Raw genomic sequence first — 7,085 nt, 5'->3', positions numbered from 1 at the left:
CTTCCCCCTGAGTGATTGATCCCTAACCCTCCTTATTCCTCCATCTTGATCTGGTTAAGGATCTTCCCCCTGAGTGATTGATCCCTAACCCTCCTTATTCCTCCATCTTGATCTGGTTAAGGATCTTCCCCCTGAGTGATTGATCCCTAACCCTCCTTATTCCTCCATCTTGATCTGGTTAAGGATCTTCCCCCTGAGTGATTGATCCCTAACCCTCCTTATTCCTCCATCTTGATCTGGTTAGGGATCTTCCCATTGATCCCTAACCCTCCTTATTCATCCATTCAGAGATATCAGTTTGTTATCTTTCGAAGTGACCTCTCGAACTACCCTTCTTCGAGACATAATGTATGTAGACAAACTGATCGGGTGACCTCTCGAACTACCTTTCGAACACAGATTGCGAGAGAAACAAGTTTGATTCATTTAAAAGATATCACTTGGAACATATCCTTAAGTTCATTTAGTGATTTCCAGATACATTACATATGAATCAATATCCTATTAAATTCCCTAGAAACTTTTGTTTGGCCTTGGTCAGCCTAATAGGAATCTATCGTTAAGGCAGGAACCAGCCATCTAAAGTCCTATTTGTCTAATAACAGAACTAGGGGTGGCTATTCCCTTTTCTTATTCTTCTCTCCGGAGCTGCTTACTATAGTTGGGAGTGACCATCTTCATCGCTAATCCTCTTAATGTCTTTGGATTAGGTATGATCATCCCTTTGGCTGCTGCAGACCTCAGAAAGTCCCAACTGGTCTTCCTCTCCGTTTCCCTTGGTTCTCCATTTGGTTGAGGAAGGCCCTTTTCCAGAATGTGCAGCAGTAGGAGTCCCTCTTGTGCAGGACTCTTCTCCCGATTCCAGTATCCCATCGTTGTGGATCTCCTCGTATTTGGGGATCCATTCACCTTGGATGGGAATAGGATACTTGCTTGGATTATCAGGAAGCTCCGTAATCTGTTCACCCTTCGTTGATTCTGGATAGTTTTCTCCTTGAAAATCTTTGGACTTGACTGCCGGTTTCTTTCCTCTATAAAAGAATGGAACATCATCTTTTCCTTTCTTTTTCTCCATGGGAAGTTGATGGTATGAACTTCTGAAAGAAACCCTCTTATTTATAGCCCAATGGGATTACCACTGTTGAGTCACGGGATGCAATATGAATGACCATTCAATGCTTGTGTAACTCCAAAGCTGCCATAAAGTTGATGAAACCGCCCCTCACATGCGAAACAGTTCATGGCACTAAATACAAGAAGATAAGATTTGACCATTCAACCCAACTCTATCATTCCCAATTCTAACCTTAGTTGAGAGAATCTATTTTCACATAATGCTTTTGTGAAAATATATGCTAGTTGCTCCTCCGTTGCAACATATTCCAAAGTGATGTCCTTTTTCTCAACGTGGTCTCGGATGAAGTGATACTTAATATCAATATGCTTTGTTCTGGAGTGTAACACTGGGTTGTGGGTGATGGCAATAGCACTTGTATTGTCACACATAATTTTAACCTCCTTACACTCAACACCATAATCCATTAGCTGTTGCTTCATCCATAAGATCTGAGCACAACAACTTCCAGCTGCTACATATTCTGCCTCAGCAGTGCTTGTAGCTATCGAATGTTGTTTCTTGCTAAACCATGAGACAAGTCTTCCACCTAGAAACTGACATGTCCCTGATGTGCTCTTTCGATCTATCTTACAACCGGCAAAGTCCGCATCTGAATAACCCATAAGTTCGAAAGATCCACCTTTCGAATACCAGAGCCCAACACTCTGCGTACCCTTTAGATATCTAAGAATCTTTTTGGATGCATTTAGGTGACTTTCTTTAGGACTTGCCTGAAATCTAGCACATACACCTACTGCAAAGGATATGTCTGGTCTACTTGCAGTTAAATAAAGAAGAGATCCGATGATACCTCGATAAGTGGTTTGATCGACCTCTCGACCTTCGCTGTCGACATCGATACGTAGAGAGGTTCCCATAGGTACTTTGACTGAGGATTTCCCTTCTATGTTGTATTTCCTGAGCAGATCCTTGGTGTATTTCTCCTGGTTGATGAAGATACCTTCCTTAAGCTGTCTCACTTGTAGTCCAAGGAAGTAGTTGAGCTCTCCCATCATGCTCATCTCGAACTTTCCTTTCATCAAACTGGAGAACTTCTCGCACAAGTCTGGATTGGTGCTACCAAAAATGATATCGTCCACATAGATTTGCACCAATAAGATGTGATCCCCATCCTTAATCCTAAACAATGTTTTGTCCACTAGGCCTTTGGTGAACCCACACTGAAGTAGAAAAGAGGATAAGGTATCGTACCAAGCTCTTGGAGCTTGTTTTAAGCCGTAGAGTGCCTTCTTCAACTTGTATACTTTGTCAGCTCCTACGTCCTTCAAGAAACCCGGAGGTTGTTCAACGTACACCTCTTCTTCGAGAAGTCCGTTCAGAAAAGCGCTCTTGACATCCATTTGATATACCTTAAAGTCTTTGAAGGCGGCATATGCGAGAAAGATGCGTATGGCTTCGAGACGTGCCACTGGAGCGAAGGTTTCATCAAAATCTATTCCTTCCTCCTGACAGTAGCCTTTGGCAACAAGTCTGGCCTTGTTCCTAACAATAACTCCATCCTCATTCATCTTGTTTCTGAAAACCCACTTTGTACCAATGACATTCTGATGATGAGGTCTCGGAACTAGTTCCCAAACGTCGTTCCTCTCGAACTGATGAAGCTCCTCTTGCATTGCTTGCACCCAATCTGCGTCGCTTAGAGCCTCATCGATCACCTTAGGCTCTATTTGAGATAGAAAACAAGCAAACATGCTTTCTCTGTAAGCTGATCTGGTTCGAACTCTGTCACGTACATCTCCGATCACTTGATCAGCAGGGTGATTTCTTAGCCATCTTAGGTCGGGTTGCGGCTCCTCAGTTGATACTTCCATTGAAGGTTGAGATATGGGTTGAACATCTATGATCTGAATTTGATCAACTGAGTTAGGAGCTTTCTTCTTGGTAGACTCTTCATCATCTGATTCTGACTGGAGTTCTGCTACGTCTCGAACTATCGACTGCTTGTCTTCGAGAGGTAAGTTTGATCTCTCGATAGACTCTGGCTGATCTTCCTCAGCAGCTTCCGTTGTCTTTGATGGTTGATCTGTTGATGCCCTTTCATCAAAGGTAACATGTATGGACTCTTCAACCACCAAACTCCGCTTGTTGAAGACTCTGAGTGCTTTGCTTGTCGATGAGTATCCCAGAAATACTCCATCATCTGCCTTTTCTTCAAAGGTTCTTCGTTGAGTCTTCCCATTGTTGTGAATATAGCATTTGCATCCGAATGAGTGGAAGTGGCTTACATTCGGTTTTCTTCCATTCCACAACTCATATGGGGTCTTTCCAACTCCTTTTACTATCAAGGACCGATTTTGGGTGTAGCACGCTGTGTTGATTGCTTCTGCCCAAAATCCTTGTGATATGTTGGCTTGCGAGAGCATGGTCCTTGCGGCTTCTTTGAGAGTTCTGTTCCTTCTTTCAGCAACCCCGTTTTGTTGAGGTGTTCGAGCAGCTGATAGTTGATGATGAATTCCGTTCTCGTTGCAGTAGCTCTCGATTACTTGATTAACGAACTCTCCACCTTGATCTGACCGGATCTTTAGTATCGAGACTTCCTTTTCAACTTGAACTTGTTTCAAGAGATTTGGTAGGGCAATTTTTGTCTCGCTTTTCTTGGTTAAGAACACGGTCCAAGTNGAGAGTTCTGTTCCTTCTTTCAGCGACCCCGTTTTGTTGAGGAGTTCGAGCAGCTGATAGTTGATGATGAATTCCGTTCTCGTTGCAGTAGCTTTCGATTACTTGATTAACGAACTCTCCTCCTTGATCTGACCGGATCTTTAGTATCGAGACTTCCTTTTCAACTTGAACTTGTTTCAAGAGATTTGGTAGGACAATTTTTGTCTCGTTTTTCTTGGTTAAGAACACGGTCCAAGTGAATCTTGTGTAGTCATCCACTACCACAAGAGTGTACTTCTTTCCCTTTATGCTGGGTGGATCCACTGGGCCAAATAAGTCCATGTGAAGAAGACTTAATGGTCTAGTGGATGATGTATCGGCTTTGCTCTTGAAAGAGGATTTGATCTGTTTGCAACGTTGACATGCCTCACAGATTTTATCCTTTCGAAACGTCACTTTGGGCAGTCCTTCCACTAAGTTCCTCTTAGTAAGCTTGTTGATAGTCTTGAAGTTCAGATGACTAAGCTTACTATGCCAATCCCAGCATAAATCTTCCTTGCTCCTTGCTAGCATACATAGGGATGGTTTTGCAGACCTCCAATCCACTATGTACATGTTTCCTTTCCTTGCTGCTTCCAAGACGACTTCGAGAGATTCCTCGTTCATAATCTGACATTTGCTTTTGGTGAAGACAACTTTGTGGCCCTTGTCACAGAACTGGCTTGTACTAAGGAGATTGAACTTGAGCCCCTCAACGTAGGACACTCCTTTAATAACCAGCTCATTCTTTTGGATTTCACCAACAGCTCTTGTGCGCCCCTTCTTCTCGTTGTCGCCAAATGTCACCAAGGGACCTTCGATAGGTTGGATGTTCTCAAGCAGTGTTAGATTTCCAGTCATATGTCTCGAACATCCACTGTCAATGAACCACACGTCCCCGGTGTCCTGCAAGGAGATCAAGCAAGTTTAGGTACCCAAACTTTGGGTCCTGGTGGGTTAGTGAGTTTAGGCATCCATTTATACCTTGTGCCCATTATTCCAGGCCTAGGCGCAATGTAGCCATTGTACGTTTGATAATTATAAGGAATGCTAGCAAAGGTTTTAGGCCTCTTTGGTGCATAAATCAACTTAGGTAGAGACTTTTCGATCGGCTTATGCACCATGCCTTTCATACGCTGTTTGGTCATGTGAAATTGCTGAAAGTGAGGTTTCTTCCAGAACTTGTGATTTGATGACCAATTCTCACTAGATGGATAGAGTCTTCCTTTCTCCATCCGTGAGTTCCTAACTATGTGGATCTCAGACCTTCCATATTTGCCTTGAGGCGCATTATATGGAATGTAGCTCTTTTTGTACTTGGAATGGCCTTGCGAGAGATATCAAGGTGATCTCTCGATATTGTTTACCCGGCCATTCTTCGTAGCTTTCCTATACTTTCCATTGCTGGTGTATAGGGACGGTTTATAAATAGCTACTCTGGTCTTTTCTGTTGGTCCTTTATGACCTTTATTTGGTTTGGGTTGAGATCCTCCATTTCTTGAAGTTCCCAAACCATTGGTCTGTTTATTTCTCGAGAGATGGTCTCGATGGAACCCTAGCCCGGTTCTATCACTTGTAGGTCTGTGATCATTCACCATTTTCTCCATAGCTTTGGAGGAATTAGAGTATGATGCTATAACCTTTCTAAGATCATTTTCTGTGATCTCTCGAGTTTTGCACTCTTCAGTTAGTTGAATTATTTTAGCTTCTAACTTACTTACTTTGAGAGTTAGCTCCGAATTCTCTTTCGAGACGTTCTTAAGCATATCTCTTTCAGCAGTTAGCTTGCTGTTTTCATCCATCACTCTAGCATGAGTGCTATTGGCGATGTTAAGGTTCCTTCTGAGCGATTCCAACATCTCAAAGGGGTCCTCATCGCTTTTAAATGAAGAACAACGAGAGGTAGAAGTAGAGCAGCGAGATGTAGGAGTAGAGGTTACCTCGTTGTCAATGGCCATTAGGCATTGATTCTCCTCTTCCTCGGTGTATAAGCAGATGAGCCCCCTCTCATCCTCTGAGCTGCTGCTGCTTTCGCTGGAGCTCGACGTCTCGGACTCCTCGATTGTCCTCTCGAATTCTTCAGCAACAAGCGCCTTCCTGCGCTGATACGTCTTTGATGATCCTTTGAAGCCACCTTGTGTTGGCTTCTCCCTGGATTCCTCTATTCTCTTGGAATCCTTGCCTTCTTGGCCTTGATGCTTGCTTACTAGTGGGTAAGGGCATTCGGCCTTGAAATGCCCCGGTCTTCTGCAGTTGTAGCATAGACCCTGATTTTCCTCCTCCGTCCTTCTGGATGGATATCTCTCATTTTTCCTTCTTGAGGAGGAAGGTGAACTTTTGTTGCTCTCCTGGTTCATCTTCATGTATTTCCTGAACTTTCTCACAAAGAGAGCAAACTGTTCGTCAGACATAACATTCATAGGATTAGAGTCTGACCTTGAAGATGTGGATGGTTGCTCAGCAACAAGTGCTACGTTTCGTCGATCCACAATGTCCTCATCTCTTGGGAACATCTCGAACTCGAAGGCTTTGAGATCCCGGAAGAGTTTGTCTGTTGTGGTTTCCTTCAGATCTCGGTGATCTCTCATCGTGATCACCTTTACTTCCCACTCCTTAGTGAGGCCACGTAAGACCTTCAGGTTCAGCTCCTTTTGTGGGATCTCCTTTTCAAGGTCACTGATCTCGGTTGTGAGCTTCATGAACCGAGACTCCATGCTGTCGATGCTCTCTCCTGGCTTCATCTTGAAGTCTTCGAACTTCTTCATGGCCACGGTGAGCTTGTTTTCCTTTTCCTGTTCGTCACCTTCACCAATTAACATCAAAGTATCCCATACCTCTTTTGCCGTTTTGCACTTCCTCACTTTTGGGAAGATGGTTTCGTCTATAGCTCTGAAGAGAATATCCTTGGCAATATTGTCCAGGTTATTTCTCTTCCTATCATCACTGGTCCATTCTTCCCTAGGTTTTGGGATGTACTTTGGTGTTTCTTGGGTTTGAACTGCAGCAGTATTAACCATTAGGATCTTGACTGGTCCAGAAGTTATAACCTCGGCCATCTCATCATGGAGGGCTGATAAGTACGCAAGCATGCGTGTTTTCCAGTCGTCAAACCTGCTAATATCAAAGAGAAGATGTCTCGACAACATGCTGTCCATATTGAAAAAAAATCTCGTGCTTTGAAAATATTTAAGAAGATTTTTCAAAGAAGGATCTCTAGGCAATATAAACAAAGGTTTATATCGATCAGAGAACTGGCTCTGATACCAATTGTTGGTCCCAAGGGGATGGGGTACAAGTCTAGAGGGGGGGG

This window comes from Ipomoea triloba, chromosome 5, assembly GCF_003576645.1.
Source record: "Ipomoea triloba cultivar NCNSP0323 chromosome 5, ASM357664v1".
Classification (NCBI taxonomy): domain Eukaryota; kingdom Viridiplantae; phylum Streptophyta; class Magnoliopsida; order Solanales; family Convolvulaceae; genus Ipomoea; species Ipomoea triloba.
This window is presented reverse-complemented; position numbering follows the sequence as displayed.